At 44.5% G+C, this 21,125-nt stretch overlaps 1 long non-coding RNA gene across 1 annotated transcript; it reads right to left on the bottom strand.

The window, feature by feature from the left end:
* Window positions 1-241: 241 nt before the first annotated feature.
* LOC308479188 lies at window positions 242-9,371 on the bottom strand. Its single transcript, XR_013987539.1, has 3 exons — window positions 8,887-9,371; window positions 7,773-7,871; window positions 242-329 (listed from the first exon to the last, which is right to left on the bottom strand). It is a non-coding gene; the product is annotated as an uncharacterized lncRNA (long non-coding RNA).
* Window positions 9,372-21,125: the final 11,754 nt, after the last annotated feature.

The following is a 21,125-nucleotide window of genomic DNA, read 5'->3' as shown; positions in this document are numbered from 1 at the left end:
ACTTCAGTCCGCCAAGGAAAGCTGTTTCGCTCTCACCAACTGCCACCGCCCGTCTGGAACCACAATTGGCCAAACCGACTCGCCTACGCGATGCAAGCTGAACGTCGCTGTGCTCATTGAAGGAGCTCTGTGTGACATGGAGATCGACACCGGGTCTGCCCTGTCCATCATGTCTTGGAGCACCATCAAAAGACTGGTACCCAGAGTGTCCAAAAGGCAACTCGACTCTCGCCACAAACGACATTCCTGTGGTAGGCGTTGGCGGGTTCCAGATCGCCTTCAAGGATTTTTTTGAATATTTATTCCTGCCATATATTCTGATGTAACTCCTGACAAACATAAAAAATAATAAAATCCTTTTTTTAAAGCTCATTAGCACAGTAAACTACATTCAGATTATATTCATGCAGTGGAAATAATTTATTTGCATGAATAACAAAACGTGTAACCCACATTTTCCTCTCCCAATGGAGACATTCAAAGTGGGCAATAGAAACATGCAAAATAAATAAAACGCTCTCTCTCTCTCTCTACACACACACACACACACACACACACACACACACACTGTGGTGTGGGCCTTAAACTGGGGGGGGGGGGGTTAGAGCCAAAAAGTGATATAGAATTTTTTTCTAAACAAATAAATCCTTTCTTAGCCATGATGTTCAGAAGGTCAGTCACTGTTAGCTTGGTTTGCTTCAAAGAGCTCTTGTGAGGTAAGATAACCATCTTGGATGCTTTAGAGAATGGGCAGGAAACAAACTGGATCTATAAATGTCTCTAGTCACAAGTCAATCATAAGGCATATAAACCATTCCAAAAGCCTTTCTCTGGCTTGTGAATAGAAGGGGGGAAATTCTGTCCAGAATACAGCACAGAAAACAGATGACTACCTATTTCTTTCCAAGGGGATAAACAGCATTTCTGCCTCCTCACTTGCTCTGCTGAGACGTCAGAAATGCGAAATCAGCCCAGCCAGTGGAAGCTCCAGCTGTAAACTGGGGCAAAGTGGGATTTTGAATGCAGTACCAAAATCATTATCTATGGCTTCCCCTTCCTTTTTATTTAATTCAGAAGAGAGCAGCAGAAAGGGAAATGTTTTGGACTCTATTTTAAAATGCTGTATTTTTTTGCAGTGGTGCAGCTATGTAAGTTTAGACCCTTCAGTTGCAGAGTGTAGTAACGGGAGAAAGACAGGTTGTGTAGCCACAGAAGTGGCCAGAGGATGAATGACCGCTGGGAGAAGCGCCAAGAAAAGAAACGCCGCAGTGCATCTGCATGAGCACAAGCGAGTGCCTTCATCTGCCCCGGCTGCAACAAAACATGTCTCACCTGTATCAGTCTCTGCAGCCACAGCAGGCACTTCCAACAGTTTGACTTCATCCCCAAAGGCACACTCCTCCATTGTCTCCTGAGACAGATGGACACCAGCTACAACAAGCTAACATTTTTCTTCTCTTCCCCCACTCCATGTTTTATAACTGCTTCCATAGTCCTGATATTTTACAGCATATTCACCCCACCTCCCCACCAGCCAACAACAGTTTTCCAGTCATACTCTAAGGATCTGCCATTTTGCACTTAAAATCTCACTTAAAATCCTAGTGCCATCACAGCTCTAGGAGTAATGCGGGGTTTGCTTCTGCTGCCCTTATGCCAAACACATTCACTTGGGAATAAGGACCATTTTGTTGTAGAAAAGGGCAATACATTGTATAATAATAATAATAATAATAATAATAATAATAATAGCAGCATCTGCAACTGTGTACATGCCTAGCCTGCTGCATTCTGACAAGAAAACGTTTTCAAAAGTAAGAAATGACAGAGCAGTGATTAGCACTGACCCTGGCGGGTCCTGATGTGCCAAGTCTAGGTGCCAGACAGGTACTGAGGGGGTCTTCATCATCTGGCTCCATGGATGGTCATTTGGAGGCTTTCTGGACTTTGGACCCCAAAATCCAGCCCTAGCTACATCACTGACTTAAAAAAAATAATCCGATAGCCTAGAGATTCTTCAGCATGAGACTTCATGTTTGAAACAAGGCTTGTTTTCTGTTCCTTCCCTCCCGCTAAAAACATCAACAATAAGAGGAGTTCATGAGTGCAGGAATCCTGCGTTGCTGTCGTCTTCCTCCTCCCCTTCTATTCTCCAGGGGCATGAAAGTGGCTGAACAAACTCAGAAATCAGAGATTATTATACCCTGCTTCAGATCACTTTTTGTGTGTGTCATTAAAATACCCTCACAATAGTGTCTGTGTGTCTGAGAGCGTGTGCCCTTACTTTACCTGTACATCTATTATATGTGATAGCAGCAAACCTCTTACTTCACAGCAGTGTTGATGGAAATACATTTCAACCAGCCAGACAACAGCTACGAGACAACCTCTGCTGGCTTTGATAGGAAAAACAGCTTTTTTTGCCAAGACCTTGTGGTGTAAGTGAGGCAGAAACAGTAAAAGGCAGCATCCTTTGGACAAAGAGGGCGGGAGAGCCGTAAAGCAAATGGGAATGTTCTGCCTCTCACCTTTCCAACTCCTGAACAAAGGCCAGTTTTGACATCCCCTGATGCAGAACGGTTATTCTCTCCTTCTTGGCAAACAAAGTTGCTATCTAACAGAGCAAGCAATGACCATGGCTATCGCTGCCTCCCCTCCACCCCATCCCAATTCCACTGAACATGGGAAAGTATAAACTTCCCCTCCTTTGTCTAGCACAGGCTCCCCTGAGCCAGGAGCCAAGTTCTGAACAGAGCCGCGTCTCAAAGTGAGCAGCTCTTTCGTGGTGGTGGACCCTTGTTGGGACAGTCATTGTCTGTTTTTGGTAGGCAGTAATGGCTGCTTATGTAACTGCAACAGGAGAGTGGCTGAGAGAGGCAGAGGGAAAAGCCCATGGGGAAATCAGAGGAAGAACGACAGGGAAGATGAAGCTCTTCATTGTGCGTCGCACCAGAGGACCAGGCAGCTTGTACTTAGCTGTTGGAGTGCATTGGTCATCTTGCACTTGTTATGGAACATGGATTTCAAGGTAGTCTAATGCTTTCAGAGCAGGCCAGAATGGTTACGCCTCCTTCAAACCAACACCAGAAGTAAGTCTGTGATCGTCATCAGTACTATTTTTCTAGAAAAAGAGGTGCTGGAACTCAAAATTATCGCCTCCCTCATTGTCAAAGACACCCACCTGAGAGGTACCAAAACTGAGTTCTGGAGAGTTCTGCCTGGAAAAAAGCCCTGATTGTCATAATTAGCATTTAAGCACAAAATGTCTTTTTGTGTGTTCAACTAACAATGTTGAACTACAATTCCCAGAGTTCCCTGGGGAAAAGAATTGTTAAACCACTCTGTAGCTCTGAGGGGAACAGAGTTCCTCCTTAGATCTCTCATCACCCTTAACAAACTACAGTTCCCAGGACTCTTTGCGGGAAGCCATGTCTCTTTAGCGTGGTCTAATGATAGTGCTTTAAAGGGACCAGGGTGGCGCTGTGGTCTAAACCACAGAGCCTAGGCCGTGCCGATCAGAAGGTCGGCGGTTCGAATCCCTGCGATGTGGTGAGCTCCCGTTGCTCGGTCCCAGCTCCTGCCAACCTAGCAGTTCGAAAGCACGTCAAAGTGCAAGTAGATAAATAGGTACCGCTCCGTCGGGAAGGTAAATGGCATTTCCATGCGCTGCTCTGGTTCGCCAGAAGCGGCTTAGTCATGCTGCCCACATGACCTGGAAGCTGTCTGTGGACAAACACCAGCTCCCTCGGCCTATAGAGCGAGATGAGAGCGCAACCCCAGAGTTGGCCACGACTGGACCTAACGGTCAGGGGTACATTTACCTTGTAATGATAGTGCTTTAAAGTGTGGGTGTGAACTGTATCTTAGCCCTGCCAATCATCTGTGTGGTTTGGGAAACTGCTTACTCCTTCACGGGAGAAATGAGTTGTGAAGCAGCAGCGCCTTTCAAAGAGAGGTCTGTTTGTTCCTGTGGAAGTAGTGAATGATGGCAATGCACAGAAGAGGTAAAAGAGGAATCAAAGTAAGTAGTGTTTTTCACAACAATGATGAAAAAGAGAGACAGGCAGGAAGAGAAACAGCAGTAACTAAAACTGAAAAGCATGCAACCGGTTCTTGGGGAGCGGCTACAGAAGGACTTGTTCTCTGTCACTGAGCTATAGACCCTCTAACACAGGCCAAATTGTCAAAACCACAGTGCACATACACACGTCTTAAACAAATGAAGATTAAACTATAGGAGAATGACAAATGGTTGTACCTAGCTGTGTAGCACACATCCTCTTCAAAAGAAAATCTACCATATCGTTTATCTGCAACGATGGGAGTGGGTGGCACTGTGGTCTAAACCACTGAGCCCCTGGGGCTTGCTGCCTGGAAGGTTGGCAGTTTGAATCCACACAACGCAGTGAGCTCCCATTGCTCTGCCCCAGCTCCTGCCAGCCTAGCAGTTCAAAAGCCTACCAGTGTGCGTAGATAAATAGGTACTGCTGCAGTGGGAAGGTAAACAGCGTTTCCGTGCGCTCTGGCTTCCGTCATGGTGTCCTGTTGCGCCAGAAGCGGTTTAGTCATGCTGGCCACATGACCCGGAAAGCTGCCTGTGGACAAACGCTGGTTCCCTCAGCCTGAAAGCGAGATGAGCGCTGCACCCCATAGTCACCTCGGACTGGACTTAACCGTCCGGGAGTCCTTTACCTTTACCTTATTTGCAATAGCAGGCAAACTCATTCTCCAACAAAATTTCCACATTCAGAGCATATGCTTTGAATGTTTTAAGGAAAATAACCTCTTGCTGTGTGGTAAAGAAATGGTTTTGTACAACGTTGGAAAGGCTCAGTGCTACAAATGCAAAATTATACTGAAATGAATTAGCCTTCTACCTCTTCAGAATATTAATCACAGAGCTTGATTCTCACGAGCAAGCAGCTGCGTCTCATGAATATGCTGCTGAAATTCTTACAAAATAATTGCTACCCATCTTCTATATCTTTTCTGGATGAAGGGAGATTAGGCTCTTACAAAGAAAGAGATGAAGCATTTTAGTTCTGGAACAGCTTATTTTTTCTTCCAAAAGTTTAGAGTGAAAGAGATGATAAAACATGACTAATAGGATCAATGATCAGTTTGTCTATGTGCGAAGCAATTTCACGATAGCAAAGGAAAAGGAATCTGGTATTTTGGTGCAGAATTCAGCCCCTTGAGATTCATTTATTTAACTAATTTGTTAATCAATACAAAAAGGGGGGGGGGAATCTCTGACTTACAAAAAAAATAAAGAGCTGGAGACATAACATAAAAACAGGCAAGGCATTACAAGGAAACCATGACAAAACTGAACCAGCACATGACAGAAAACCTCAGCTGCAGAATCTCAACTTCCCTTCATTTTTTTTTAAAAGCAGTGTCTGGCTAGCCCTTGTGGCTGAGAACATATGCCTGAGGACCCCTGATGAAATATTGGAAGGCAAGACCAGTGGCTCAATAAGATGTCAGGGGCTGAGAGTGGGGGGCAGTGGGGGCCCTTCAGTTTCTTGCAAGGCTCCTTGCGCCCCCTTCCCCATGATTAGCATGGCCAGGATAAATTAAAATGAATAATACGCTTGCAGAGGTTTCCTTATTATAGCATAGAGTACATGTAAGGCTGGATACAGTAAGCCTGCAACGTACATGCATTCAGCTTTACGCACTTGGCAAAAAGATTTTTGAATAATTAAAGGGTGGGGCAGAAAAGGGGCAGGCATGGGGAAAAGACTTTGGCCATCCCACCCTCCATTTCACCCAATATGTTTTGACGGTATGTGATTTTGGTTTTAGGCGCGATCCCCGGAGCGTAACCCCCACTTAAGCTGAGGGCTAACTGTATGTACTAGAATGAAGCCCATAGCAGTCTATCCTTGTATCATTTGGTAGTCTGCAAAAAAAAAATTCTAGAATTTTAAAAGCAAATGTAAAGGCTACAGTGTATGGTACGGTGTGGTGGAAAGCAGCAGGTCACTAGTACAGCAAAAACCATTATCAGCTTGAAAACAGTTTTCAAGTTTGGGTGGCCAAAGTTAGGTAACAGGAAGGCATGCTTAGTAAAATTCCAAGGACACATACATATATATATATATATATATATATATATATATATATTCATCTGATCCTATCCCCCTCCTCTACTTCCAACTCAAACTGGTTGCTGCTGGGAGTATAAAGAATGGTGCCATCATCTTGGACTGTGTCCAAATGAGCAAGAGATCAGAGCTGACTCGCTGCTACTCTGAAGTGCTGACATCACAAAGAACAGACCAGGGAAATCCAGTTTGCAAGAAAACTATAAACTGGCTTGTCTCCAAGAAAGAAAGAAAAACTTCTCCCCCGCTCCAAAGGGCAGTGAACCAGTTTCTATCACCCACTATAAATGACTGGAATAAGACAGCTGGAAAAATAATCTAGTGCATTTTCTCCAGTTGAAAAGGCACCACTGCATGCAAGATTGGCAAGCAGAGGTCAGGACAGGGCCTTGAAGCCTGGACCAACCAAGAAACAGTTTGGCCTATCATCTCCCAACACCTCTACTCCCAAAAACTCCTGAACAGCAAGAGGGGGTTGCCATAACCTCTCACCACTGAAGCACCCCAAACGACAGCAGCCAAGCCCACAGACAGTGGGTACTATTATGTACTGAAGTTCTCACCCTGGGCCAGCAGGGGGATACTGTAGACAGTTCAGGTCCACATATGCAAATAAGGGATTGAAAGTGACGTTCATTGATTGGAGAGTTACAGAAAATGGTTACTGTTGCGTTATAGTGGAGCTCTATATAAGCAGGCTGGCTGAACCCTTCAGTTCTATTCTGTTCTGGCCTCTGAATAAACAAGAGCTGTTTGAAGAATCGCTGTGTCGTCTGATATGTTCACCCACAACTTAACAGATACCAATGGATCTATTGCAACAGGCCCATAACTCAGGCTGTGTGTACGTCACATGGCCAGTATTTCTGTAAAAAACACTCGTTGTACCTTAAACAACTGTTAGACCTGCAAAGATGTATGTGATTTATTTGCTTATTCGTTATCCTTGAATTGCAGAGTGTCTCCCCTAGAATCCTAGAACAGTGCCATGTTCACACCATACATTTAATGCACTACGACACCACTTTAAATAGTCCTGGCTTCCCCCAAATAATTCTGGGAACTGGAGTTTGTTAAGGGTGCTGAGCGTTGTTATGAGGTAGAACAGTCTCCCTTGGGAGGTGGTGGACTCTCCTTCCTTGGAGGTTTTCAAGCAGAGGTTGGGTGGCCCTCTGTCCCAGATGCTTTAGCTGAGATTTCTACCTTGCAGGGGGTTGGACTATGAGGCCCCCCGATTCCTCTCACAGAGCTACAATTCTCAGAGCTCCCTGTGAAGAGGAATTAGAATGATTGCTAAACCGCTCTGGGAACCGTAGCTCTCTGAGAACAGGGGTCTCCTCAGATCTCTCAGCACCCTTAACAAACCACAGCTTTCAGAATTCCTTGCTGGAAGCCATGGCTGTTTAAGTAAGCATGGTACTATTTTAAACAGCATAGATGGGGCTTTGATCCTAAGAGAGAAGCCTGTGAAGTACGCAGAGATTTGTGGTTGTTAGTTTTCCCAGTGATAAAATGAATTGCCATTGCTGACAAAGCACATTACTGGCCCAGCTGGATGGAGGTGTGTTTATCTGGGTGAAGGAAAGAGTGAGAAGATAAGAAGAGCTATAAACCTATTTGGTCACAGTATTTGCAGGGAAATCTTCAACACGCGCATACCCCTTCCTCCCTGACTCTCAGCTGAAGAATGCCACTGAAGAACAGCTGTGTCTTCCTCAAGTCTTCTCTTTCTTAATTCCATCAGCTCAGCAACATAGCCTGATAAAAGACACAATAGAACCATTACATAAAAGGTGTGGGCGGGTGGAGTAGGGGATCAGATAAAGGGATCCAAGCACACAAAGTCCTTCTGGACAACAGAGGCAGCAATTTTCCAAGTCAGCTCTTCATACACCTGCATTTAAAGTGGCCAGCTCTCCCAATGATCACTCAGGTCACCAGCCAGCCACAAGAGTAATATCTGCAAACTGGCAGAGACTGGCTGCAACCTGTGCACACTTTTCTGGGAGGAAGGCCCAATGAACACCGTGCAGCTTACTTCTTTGCACAGAGATACACATACAGGATTATGCTGCAAGTGCTGGGGTTGCTCCCCTAGCACTGCATGTGTGTGGCTGTACCTGCATCTTCTCCCTGCCCCTCCCCCAGTCCTCAAGGCTGTGTCTATACCATACCCAGAGCACAAAAAAACTATGGAATGTGTTGAAGGGCACAGGATTAACATTTCCCGGGAGATCTCAAGGTTTGCCTTAAAAAAAAATTAAAAGCAAGTTTCTAGCCCTTACAGAGTGCTACTTGCTTGAAAGTGTGCAGAAAATGCTTTCTGAAATCTTAGGTGCCAGATACTCAGTGGTTGAGGGTGCCCCTCCCTGTGACAAGAAGCACACTCCAAATTACACAGGAGGAGTAAAAAAAAATGCAAAACAAGGGAAATTGTTTTTAACGTACAGAACACACACAGCTGTGCTCTTTAGTCAAAGAGCTAGGTAACATGGTGGTTATATAAGCTGGTTAAGGAATATTTAGCTTGCAACAGACACAAATAATAATAGCACACCCCTCTTCTCTCCCTATGCCCCCCCCCCCCCCACATAGGCATTCAATGGCTGCTTTGCTCAAAAATACTGTATTGATCTGTGCCTAACAGTGAAGATTCTAGCCTGACTTCTTCAGGTAAAATCACCTTGGGTAGGTGAGATAAAGACTTCTGGCTGTTGATCCTGGCAACAGGCTGAGAATTCTGGACTAGACTGATGTTTATGGCATGACAAACCTTTAAATTATGACGGTGCATTGCTTTAGATGTAAAGTAGGAACTCGATGTCCATATAAACCAGGACCTTCTTTCTCTGGCCAGCCTGTGCAGATGTTGCTAAAGGAGGCACCGAGAAGAATGCACTACTAAGCTGGTTTGCATGGATGTGCCTGCAATGTGCCCATCTCACATGGATTCCTACTTTATTTTTATCCATTAGGATTTCTGGCCATTTGGTGTTACAACACTGCCACCTGCTGTTACTTTCTGAAACTGATAGAGATGGTGAAGAATTAGCATCTATTAGTGTGTTTATTTTAGGTTTAAAACAATTACATTATTCACTGCAAAAATGTGAGTTCTTTGTAAGTATAGTGTAAGTGTAGTTAAGGGTCCTGGAAGTTGTTAGGCTGACCCTGCTTGCTCCCCCCACAGAGCTACAATTCCCAAAAGGGTTTCACAATCAATCCCTCTTCTCAGGCAACTCTGAGAATTTGTAGCTCTGGGATAATAATAATAATAATAATAATAAAATTTATTTATATCCCGCCCTCCCCAGCCAAAGCCAGGCTCAGGGCGGCTAACAACAATCAAATAATCAAACAATCAAATAATCCAACATTCTAAAAGATTTCATTATAAAAATTAATTAAAATCAAATTAATGGCAACCGTTAAGCAAAGTTCTGTGCAGGTTGCCAGAGGAGGGAGTCAGGCTGGGCCCTGACCAAAGGCCTGGTGGAACAACTCTGTCTTGCAGGCCCTGTGGAAAGATGTCAGGTCCCGCAGGGCCCTAGTCTCTTGTGACAGAGCGTTCCACCAGATTGGAGCCGCAGCCGAGAAAGCCCTGGCTCTAGTTGAGGCCAGCCTAACCTCTCTGAGGCCTGGGACCTTCAGGATGTTTTTATTTGCAGACCATAGGTTCCTCTGTGGGGCATACCAGGAGAGGCGGTCCCGTAGGTACGAGGGTCCTAGGCCGTATAGGGCTTTAAAGGTTAAAACCAGCACCTTAAACCTGATCCTGTACTCCACCAGGAGCCAGTGCAGCTGGGTGAATGTATAGCACTGGGTGAATGTGATCCCGCGGCGAGGACCCCGTAAGGACTCTTGCCACGGCATTCTGCACCCGCTGGAGTTTCTGGGTCAGTCTCAAGGGCAGCCCCACGTAGAGCGAGTTACAATAATCCAGTCTGGAGGTGACCGTCGCGTGGATCACAGTGGCTAAGTCAGGGCGAGAGAGATAAGGGGCCAACTGCTTAGCTTGGCGGAGATGAAAAAATGCCGCCTTTGTTATAGCTGTAATCTGCGCCTCCATAGAGAGGGAGGTATCGAAGATTACACCCAAACTCTTAACGGACGGTGCTGGCACTAATTGCACCCCCACAAGAGATGGGAGTTGCCCCCCCAATCCCATATCGTCCCGTCCCAGCCAGAGGACCTCTGTCTTCGAAGGATTTAACTTCAACCGGCTTCCACATAACCATCCAGCCACAGCTTCCAAACATCTGGTCAGTGTGTCTGGGGCCGAGTCAGGATGGCCATCCATCAACAGATAGAGTTGGGTGTCATCGGCATACTGATGGCAACCCAGCCCAAAACTCCGGACAAGCTGGGCGAGGGGGCGCATAAAGATGTTAAAAAGCATCGGGGAGAGTATCGCACCCTGAGGCACTCCACACACCAAGGAGTGGAGCGATGACAATTCCCCCCCAAGCGCCACCCTCTGTCCCCGACCAGAGAGAAACGAGCGCAGCCATTGAAGGACTGTGCCCATTGAAGGACATCAAACTCCATTACAGATATCAAAAATGTTTTTGCCCACCTGCTGGAGAGTTTGTGGGGAAACTGGCACGTACTATCATTAACTGTAGCATTGTACATTCATTTAATAATTTCTGGAGTTTAATCTTGGCATAAATGATTGACATGTCTTTTACAAATGTACCAGAAAGTCGAGGACCAGTCCCTGGGCCAGCCTTTCTCACCCCTGGGACCGCAGATGTAATTCAACTACAACTCCCATCACCCCAATTACTGGCCAGGCTGGCTGACGATGATGGGAATTATAGTCCAACAACGTCTGGGGACCCGAGGTTGAAAAAAGCTGCCCTGGGGTTTATACTAACATATGGATTTCATGAAAACAATTTATAGAAATGACTGTCTTTCTTGTGTGGGAATTGCTATTATCACAAATGAGGGTATCTCCAGAGTGGGGAATTGTGGGTTTTTTGCTGTTGGTTATGTAACACAGCTGTAAAATGGGAATAAAAAGTTGAGGGTGGGGGAAGAAATGATTAACATTTATAAATAAATTATTAGCTGTTGCCCAAAACTAATGTTGCTGAATTTTTTTGATGACAAAAAATCTAACATATTATAAACAGAACTACTTTTTACTATGACTATAGCAGCTTGCCTGGTTATCATTAACTCACTGGAAAACATCCCAAGATCATACATTGGCTAGATGGCACAAATCTTTACAGACTGTAGCTGTAGTGGAGACAACTACCATGATTTGAAATATATACAAGGAACAGAACCACCAGACTCTTTCTATATGCCGTGGCATCCCTTTATTACACACACAGAGAGAGAGAGAGAGAGAGAGAGAGAGAGAGAGAGAGAGAACGTGCGCGCACTGTATTGTAAAAGCATATCACAGCAGCTTACAACAATATAAAAACATATTGGGTGGGGGTAGGTGCCACAGCTGGAGAGGGGAGCAATGAAAAAACCAGTAAAACCAGCATTTTCAATTCCTAGCAAACTTGGAATTATACTTGACTGACAATACCAATACCATTTTCATATTCTTCCAGATTAGAGCTCCAGATCTCTAGGCCAGGGGTCAGCAGACTTTTTCAGTAGGGGGCCGGTCCACTGTCCCTCAGACCTTGTGGGGTGCCGGACTATTTTTTTTGGGGGGGTGAACGAATTCCCATGCACCACAAATAACCCAGAGATGCATTTTAAATAAAAGCACACATTCTACTCCTGTAAAAACACGCTGATTCCCGGACCGTCTGTGAGCTGGATTGAGAAGGCGATTGGGCCAGATCCGGCCCCCGGGCCTTAGTTTGCCTACCCGTGCTGTAGGCAGTTAAAACAGTGATAAACTCAGCATGATGAATGCTTTGTTTGGACAACTTGATGAATCCGTTCATGCCTCTTCAAAGTTTCCGATTCTGCAAAGGACAGGCTGTAGTAGGGGCAAGAATAGGGTTTCCCCCCAGTATCCAGGGCCTTTGGCAGCATAGCCTGCCTGCTCAGGATGCCAGCTACTATCCAGACCACTGATTCCTTGTATCAGCACTTCCCAAAACAACACTGGAGCGCTTGATCTTGTGCAAGCTGTAGAAATGCCGCCAAACATCAGCAGTGCAGAAGAAGCCTTTACTGCATACTGGGCACTTTTGTGGCCTCTCTGTGGAATGGGTCAATCTATGCACTTGCAAGTTTAAAAGTAAAGGGACCCCTGACCATTAGGTCCAGTCGTGACCTCAGGTTGCGGCACTCATCTCACTTTATTGGCCGAGGGAGCCGGCGTACAGCTTCCGGGTCATGTGGCCAGCATGACTAAGCCGCTTCTGGTGAACCAGAGCAGTACATGGAAACGCCATTTATCTTCCCACCAGAGTGGTACCTATTTATCTACTTGCACTTTGAGGTGCTTTCAAACTGCTAGGTTGGCAGGAGCAGGGACCGAGCAATGGGAGCTCACCCCATCGCGGGGATTTGAACCGCTGACCTTCTGACCTTGCAAGTTAGCCACACGGAAAAACTTTTTGCCACAAAGGGGACATGAGTGTGAATTCCAAATTGCCTGTAGCTCCCTGGGTCCCGATTCCTAGTGAGATTTTGGAAAGATTTGCCACACTTCTTGGACTGGAAAGGCAAGGCTTTGCCTTGCTGGGGTAGCAGGTTCTCATCAAGACATGAGCCAACAAGGATGATGTTATGTACTGAGTTGAATAGGATCCAAACCTCAGCAGTCTGATTGGTCCTAGAACAATAGGATTCAGAATGCAGCAGTCTGATTGGTCCTAGAACAATGCAGCAGTATGACTGGTTGGCAGGAACCACCCAATCATTCTCCAGATAGAAGCGAATCCACAACCTGATTGGCTTACAGTTGAATTCCGGAATTAGCCCATCATGTGCAGCCCATTGTGTTAATAATGTATATAAAGCAGATACTTTGAGGGGACTTTCATTCATTCCTCCTCACTACTATGAGCTGAATAAAGAGCATGAAATCACTTTGTGACTCTGAGTATATTTCAGATGATGAAAGTCTCCTCTTCCTCACTTGGACCCTGAAGATTCTTTGAAGCTCAGAAATCTGGAGCACAAGACTCTTACCTTCATAATGCAGATTGTAGCTAGAACCAGCAAGAATGTAGACACCAGGAGCGACTAACTCCCGCTGTCAGCCGTAGGTTAACTCTTCTAAAGGTGCTGCCAAAGAACTTTCCACTTGTTCACCATGTGGTGCCAGAGGGAGAAGCGCCCTCTCTGAAAGCGCACCAGACCTGAGGGAGGCAAATAGTCTCACTCTGCTTCTAGCAGGGGGCTGGATTTATTATCATCCATCCAATTAGAAATACACCTGGAATCGCTGAAATTATCTTCTCTGAAGTTGCAGGCATCGTTTGCAGGCTCTGAATTCACTTGCATCTCCATCGTGTAAGCCTGACAGCCTTTGCCTGTTGTCTGCAGCTGTCCTCCCTATGGAAAAAGAGGGAAATCCAGCATTCATAACAGGTTAAATGAAGACGCCAGAATGTATGTTCCACACTGCGAGCAGGGCAAAATAATTCAAAGGTGATTTAAATTATTTTCACTGAATTGTATGGAACCATTACATCAAGGATAGTCAATGTGTTACCCTCCAGAAGTTGTTGGCTTACAACTCTCATAATCCCTGACTCAAAAACATCGGGCCAGGGGCACCATAATGCTCTTCCCAGCATTGTTATTGTTTACATTTGTTAATGGCTTTGTACAAAAAAGATAGAATACAGACACATAAAATCAATCAAAGCAATGTACAATACAAGATTCCTAAAATGTTCATCCAATGCCACAATAAGAAAGACAAATCCTACCCCACCCCATTTAAGTAGGAACACCACAGTAGAGGTCAATTTAACTACCAAAGGCCTGAGTAGCTAAAATCCCTGAGCCTGGTGCCCAAAACAATGATAGTGCCAGCTGCATTTTGATGGGGTGCTGCAAATTCCCACTGGAGATCCCCAAGGCCCTCTTCAGAAAAGTAAAATGCATAGGCTTCCCTAGAATAAAGTGGTATAATCACACACACATAGAAATACACATATAGACCTATTCATCTCAGTGGGATCTCATTCCTTAAAAGCATGTGTAGGTTAGCAATGCAAGCCTCAGAAATCAGCACAAGCAGTTACTTTATATTTATTGATGATGACTCAGGATCAAGAACTGATAGAGACTGTGAATGTAGACAATATCTTGGAATAAAGTAATAGAATCTAAGACCCAGTGAAAAGGTAAGGTAAAGGGACCCCTGACCGTTAGGTCCAGTAGTGACCGGCTCTGGGGTTGCGGCGCTCATCTCGCTTTATTGGCCGAGGGAGCCAGCGTCCAGCTTCCGGGTCATGTGGCCAGCATGACTAACCAGAGCATGGCGAACCAGAGCAGCGCACGGAAACGCCGTGAAAAGGTAGCAGAGGCTTAAATGCTTTAAGACCAGAAAAGCTAATTCATAATTGTATGCTAGCTTTGCTTCTAACTGAGTGGATCACAAACCCGTCTCCTGCTCCTGGGCCTCTTCCTTTGCCCCCAGGGACCTGGGCTGCTTCTTCTGCTCCATACCAGGTATATATTGCTATTTGCCTTTCTTTACCTTTTCCAGATCAGTTCCAGGAGATAAAGGGGTCCATTAAGCAGGCCCATTGGGAGGACTTAAAGAACCAAGTATAGAAAAAAGATCATGCTACTCATTCTGTTGCGCAGCAGACCCTCTTATGAATGCATCGTAATGCAACTTGCTTAGTGTTGCAGCAGCTGCTTGAAGTCAATAAAGGCCAGGAGCCATTCACACCTTCCCTCGCCTTTCTCCCAATCAGCACTGTCAGAAATAACACTTGCAATTTTATTAGCATCATTCCAGCAACTGAATTGTTTAATTAATATAATTCCAAGTGCTGTACAGCAATGAGCCAGGCTGCATATGCACCTGCAGCCCTTGCTCCACCCTATGTATTTATTTAATAAAATTTATACACCACTTGATTATAAAAAAACACACCCTCAAAGTGGTTCACAAGAGATAAAACAGTAAAGTCAATAAAAATTCGCACATATACTTGAAAAGATACAAAAGTTAACATACCAAAATAATTAAAATTACCTCAACTTTCTGTGCACCTGGGTAGGCTTGTCTAATCAGGAACGCTTTTAGCAGGCGCCGAAAAGAGGACGGTGAAGGTGCCTCTTTGATCTCAGTAGGCAGGGGCTCCAAAGCGTTGCCACACTCAACGATGGAGTCCTTACAAATGGGAAACGGGTCTGATGTGGCACTAATTAGTGGTGCTAATTCTGCTGATCGAAGTGGGCACTACACAGAATTCAAAGACACAACGACCCCCTGACTCCCTATGCACATTTTTAAATGAGAAGTGGGGAAATGATGGACAATGAAAACACAGAAAAATATATAAAGATAAAACCAAAATGTCAGTTAAGAATATGGATAATCAAGCCAAAAACAAATTAAGGGAAATTACTGGCTGGAAAATATAGAAGAATGTGAAGTACTTAGGAGTGTGGCTATCAGTAAATAATCGTAACATCTATAAAGATAACTACGGGAGAACATGGAAAGAAATCAATAAAGACATAGACATATGGGGCAGGATGCAATTATCATTACAGTCATACCTCGGCTCCCGAACGCCTTGGGAGTCGAACGTTCTGGCTCCCGAACGATCAAAAACCGGAAGCGAGTGTTTTGGTTTTTGAATGCTGTATGAAGAAGGACTTTCCTTTATCCATCCTGAATCCTTCGCTGGATGTGCGGGAGTTCTAGTGTTAGGAGACAGAGAGAAAAACACTTTTCTTTCCACTTTTTCCAAACTATCTTTCTTTTCTTCTTTCAAGTTTATTGCGGCCAAAGCCAGTGACACTAAACACCACAAGATCAGACAACAAGAAATCAGCAACAACTTCAGAAAAGAAAAAAGGTTACACAAGGGAACTTCGCAGTGTGCCATTCAACAGAAGAGATTTACGCTTCTTAATTACTAAAGTGCAAAATTTAGCCACCTCATATGATATTGAGCTTGAGGAATCTTCCAGGAGGTATTTTCGAAGAATTTCAGGGGAGGATTCCAAATAATATTGAAGGGGTATAAATTTTGATAGAAGCGGTAAAATAAGTTGAACTCGTTCTTCACTATAGAATTCGCAAGATAGAAGAATGTGTGTGACAGATTCTACCTTATTAGACATACAAGGGCAGAGACGCGCATGCATTGGAACCCGCGTGAATTTGCCGTACAGCACTGCTGAGGGCATTGTCTCAAAGCGGGCTCTAGAGAAAGCCCATCTATAGGCTTCGTTAGTGATGTTAGTTAAGTAAGGGGCAGCTGCAAAATTGGGCCAAGCTTTTAAACATCTATACGTCTCTGGGAGTAGGGCGCCTTCTTGTTGTAATTCGATATCATAAAGTCTCCGAGTGATAGTAGCTTTTGCCTTGTTCAGAGTTCCAATAAAAAGATTTTCAGGGTTTAGGCCAATTTGTTTGATCTTGTTAGTTATTTGCATAAGCCAAGGAGGATAGGGAACTGCGGCCAGGAAGCAAGGTAATAGACCCTTAGGATTGTAATGGATTTTCAGCCAGAGGGATATTGCTTGTTCCCAGACTTTTAATTCCACTCTGGGCAGTCCTGCCTCTTGCCTTAAGACTGCATTAGGTGTACACTTAGGGGTAGCAAATAATGATCTTAAGAATTTAGATTGTACTGTTTCAAGGGTCTTAAGGTTGGCAGAGGGGCTAATTTGAGAGCCATATAGAAGTTGGGCTAAAGATTTTGCCTGAAAGACTGTTAGGGCCATCGGGAGGAAGCCAGCTCCTTTCCTTCTGAATAATCTAAGGATAGCATTTGCACTTCTTTCTGCTGATATAGCTGATGTGGTCAAGTGTGTTGAGAATTTGGCATTATAAGAGAAAGTAATGCCTAAGTATTGGAAGGTCTTAGTCTGTTCAATGGCGTTTCCCTTTACGCTCCAATTATCCTTCCTGAAGGAGCGGTTAAAATGTACAATTTTGGTTTTGGCAAAGTTAATTGTTAACAGTTCAGTGTTACATTGGTCACTAAACTTTCCTAAGGCACGTTTCAGACCCACTGTGGTTTGAGAGAGAAGAACAGCGTCATCCGCATACATTAAAATTGGTACTTTTCTGCCATTAGAGAACACAGGGGGGTGGGTTTCAATTTCACGGCAGCATGTGACCAGGGAGTTAACATAGATGTTAAATAGGAATGGGGCTAATAGGCATCCTTGTCTAACTCCTCTTTGGACTGGGATTTCTCTAGAGAGTCTGCCGTCCTGTGCAAGTCTTATCTGGAGGGTATTGTTCTCATGAAGCTTAATCATCAGAAGTAATAACCTTCTGTTAATACCCATATTGGCCAATTTGGCCCAGAGCCTGCTCCTGGATACAGAATCAAATGCTGCCTTTAGGTCCACAAAGGCCGCATATAATGACTTTTTCCAATATTTCGCATACTTATAGACAAAGTAATCTAACACTAAGCAGTGATCAATGGTGGAACGTCCGGATGTAAACCCTGCTTGTTCAATTTCTAGCAAGTTATTATGATCTAACCATTCCCATAATTTTAGGCATAGATGTTTTGTATAAAGTTTACAGATCACATTCAGGAGACTAATTGGTCTATAATTAGATGGATCAGAGGGGTTGCCCTTTTTAAATATGGGAACAATTATAGCTAGTCCCCAATCTTTAGGGATTTCAGTTGTCTTATCTATATATGAAAATAGATTTGCAAGGACCGGGGCCCACCAGTTTATTTGCGCTTTCAGAAGTTCAGCGACAATGAAATCACTTCCTGGGGCTTTGCCAGATTTCATTTGTAGAATTAGCGAAGTGATTTCAGTTTCAGATGTTGGGGGCCATGGTGTATCATTATCTAAGGGGATGTTAAGCGGCGCAGAAGGACGATGTTCCCTAAACAGCACTTTATAGTGCTCTTCCCATGAATTTGCAGGGATTATTGTGCCCTCATTAGGAGCTTTGGTTTGACTGGAGATAATTTTCCAGAAGTTGGAATTGTCTTCTTCTATTGACGCTTTTATGAGGGCCTGCCAGATGAGAGAGTCTGCGGTTCTTTTTTTGGTTTTTAATAACTCTTTGTAGTTCTTTTTTTTAAGTTGTAACTCCAATTTAGTGATAGGGTTAGGATTTTGCTGGAAGACCTTAAAGCATTCCCTGAGTATAAGTTTTGCCTGAGTGCATTCATGGTCAAATTTCCAAACTATCCAATGTTCTCTAAACTAAAAAGTCCCAAATGCTGCAACCTTCCTTCATAAACCTCTCTTTTTTCAAACCCCCCCCCCCCATTAAAGAATGGTTTGCTACTTTTTAATTACTATTATTGTCCTTGAGTGTCTTCTAGTGGCTGCTTGCAGGAGTCACCTTGGGGCTCATCCAGAGTTTCCAAATGTAATTTGCCTGTGGTAGCCCTCTGCTTCTGATTTGTTAATGATTGACATAGCTCTAAGTTTAGCGATTAACGGGACTATACGTTTCCTATATTTTATAGTGCATTTTGTTTCACATACTGCATTTTGCTTAGCCCGCCCATGGGCAGCTTGTGGAGAGCCCCAGCACCCTGCAGAGCCGGACTTTGGTCTTTTAAATTTCAGCGGTGCCCTATGTGAACCCAAAATTTGGTGCCCTGAACTATGAGAAGGCTTTTATTTATTTTTTAAATTTATATACCACCCTTCATCCAAGGATCACAGGTCGGTTCACTGTATAAAAACACAAAAATACATAGTATAATAACAAACAAAACACTACCCCCCCAGCCAAAGATTGCTTAATTAGCCAAAGGGCGGGAGAATAGGAGCATTTTCACCTGGCACCGAAATATACGTTGTGAAAATGCGAGGCAAGCCTCCCTGGGGGGAGCATTTCACAAGCAGGAAGTCACCACAGAAAAGGCCCATTCCCATGTTGCCACCCTCAGGGGATGGTTGCAGGGTCTGCTTTGTTTCACTTAGTCCACTGCGGAGGCAAGACATTGGTCCAGCACAAAGGTTGTTTTCTGCTGCTCCAGAGAAGCGGACACGGAGCAATGGATCCAAACTACAAGAAAGAAGATTCCACCTAAACCTTAGGAACCTCTTACTGACAGTAAGAGCTGTTCGGCAGTGGAATTTGCTGCCAAGGAGTGTGGTGGAGTCTCCTTCTTTGGAGGTCTTTAAGCAGAGGCTTGACAACCATATGTCAGGAGTGCTCTGATGGTGTTTCCTGCTTGGCAGGGGGTTGGACTCAATGGCCCTTGTGGTCTCTTCCAACTCTATGATTCTATGATTCTATGATCCACTGCCACCCCGTCAGATGCAAAGAGTTGGGGCTGCGTGTCTTCAGCACATTGTTGACAAGGTACTCCACAACTCTGGATGACTGGAGTACTTTTCGGAGGTAATAGATCGTGTATCTGATTCCATTGGTCCCATTTAAGAGCTAGGTGAATTTGTTTCCAGACTTTGTTTTAGGATAATTTAAGTGCTGCTGCTAATGGGCTGACCTCCTTTTGTGGGGAGGAGAGGGAGTGGCAATTGGTAGTCCACAGGTCCATTCTGTTGCCTCCATGTGATTACCAGTTGAGCCAGGTGTTCTGGGTTAGTGCAGCATCTGTTATTGGAGAAGACTATTCTGCAACTGCCTACCTGCTGGATTCTGTACTCACATTTTTCTGGGTTAGGAACAGTAATACTTGCAGGTTGTGTGCAGGCAGATTGCTCAGTGATGAATCACAGGGTTTGTCCATGCCATTGCTTAATCCGTCTGGTTCCGCTCTGCATTAATGGAGGCAGCTCCCCCGACAGCAGGAGATTATTGGCGAAGGAAAAACAAGGATGATTGAGGGTAGTTATCTTTGCAAATTCCCCCCAAGGACAGGGGGGAATGACCTTCACTCACAGTCAGTCTCGGTACCTGGCTCTTGCTCCAGCTTGGAATGCGGGAGGCAGGGAGGCACTGAGTGCAAAAGCACTTCGCCTGCCGAAAACCCTCCAACGCCGCCATTAAGAAGCAGAGGTTCTCCTGTTACTTAGAGCATAATTTAAGGTTTGAACTTGAGAGAAGACTTCATGTGGTATAAAAGATGGTGTGGGAGAAGGGGGGGCCTATGGTTTCTTTATTTAAAGCTTTCTTCTCTACATTTATGATTTGGCAACCCTCCTCTGAATGCTACTTCAATTTATATTTGTACAAGCGAGGATGAAAGAAATTGGATTGTAGATATGGAATATAACGTTAAACAGAACCGTGTGTGTAAACAAAGGAGGGAAAGGAGGGAAGCTCTATTATGCAAAACATTTACAATGGAAACTTACAGCTGACTCTTCTCCATCCTTTATTATTTACTGAGTTAACTGAATAACGCTAAGAAGACTTGGAATTTAATTTAATTGGAAGTATAACTGCTCATTTATCTTCAGTTGGGCGGAAGGATGAAAGGAGTCTGTGAACTTGCCAAGGAACTGATAAGGTTCCTTACTGAGTCATCTGCAGTTCGACAGACCACTCTTCTTCCAAGGCTGAGAGGAAAAATGGTGAAAACAAATTATTTATTGGGACAGAGTGACTTTTGCAACTGTTGTTAAAGTTGCAAAACAATGAAGCACAGGACAGAGCGAAGGAGAAATTTCTGGAACAACAATGAGATATCAGCTCTGCCTAAGGCATGATGTGTAACAGCAACAACCGGGGGAAAGATAGACATAACATTTAACAAGGACAGAAGGAACACCACGGACAGAATAATTGCCACACACTGGAAGAACAAGGATATAGCCTGAGCATAGCTGTCAACTTACAGATTTGAAAATAAGGGACCAGCAGCCTTGAAAACAAGGGATCAGCAGCCAAAATAAGGGACCTGCAGCCTCACCTGTTCCAGGCTCTCCAGTCTTCCTGTCCTCCTGCAGTCTGGTCAAACTCATGCTGGTGGC

This window comes from Podarcis pityusensis, assembly GCF_964106645.2.
Source record: "Podarcis pityusensis genome assembly, chromosome: 6".
Lineage (NCBI taxonomy): Eukaryota > Metazoa > Chordata > Lepidosauria > Squamata > Lacertidae > Podarcis > Podarcis pityusensis.
This window is presented reverse-complemented; position numbering and strand designations above follow the sequence as displayed.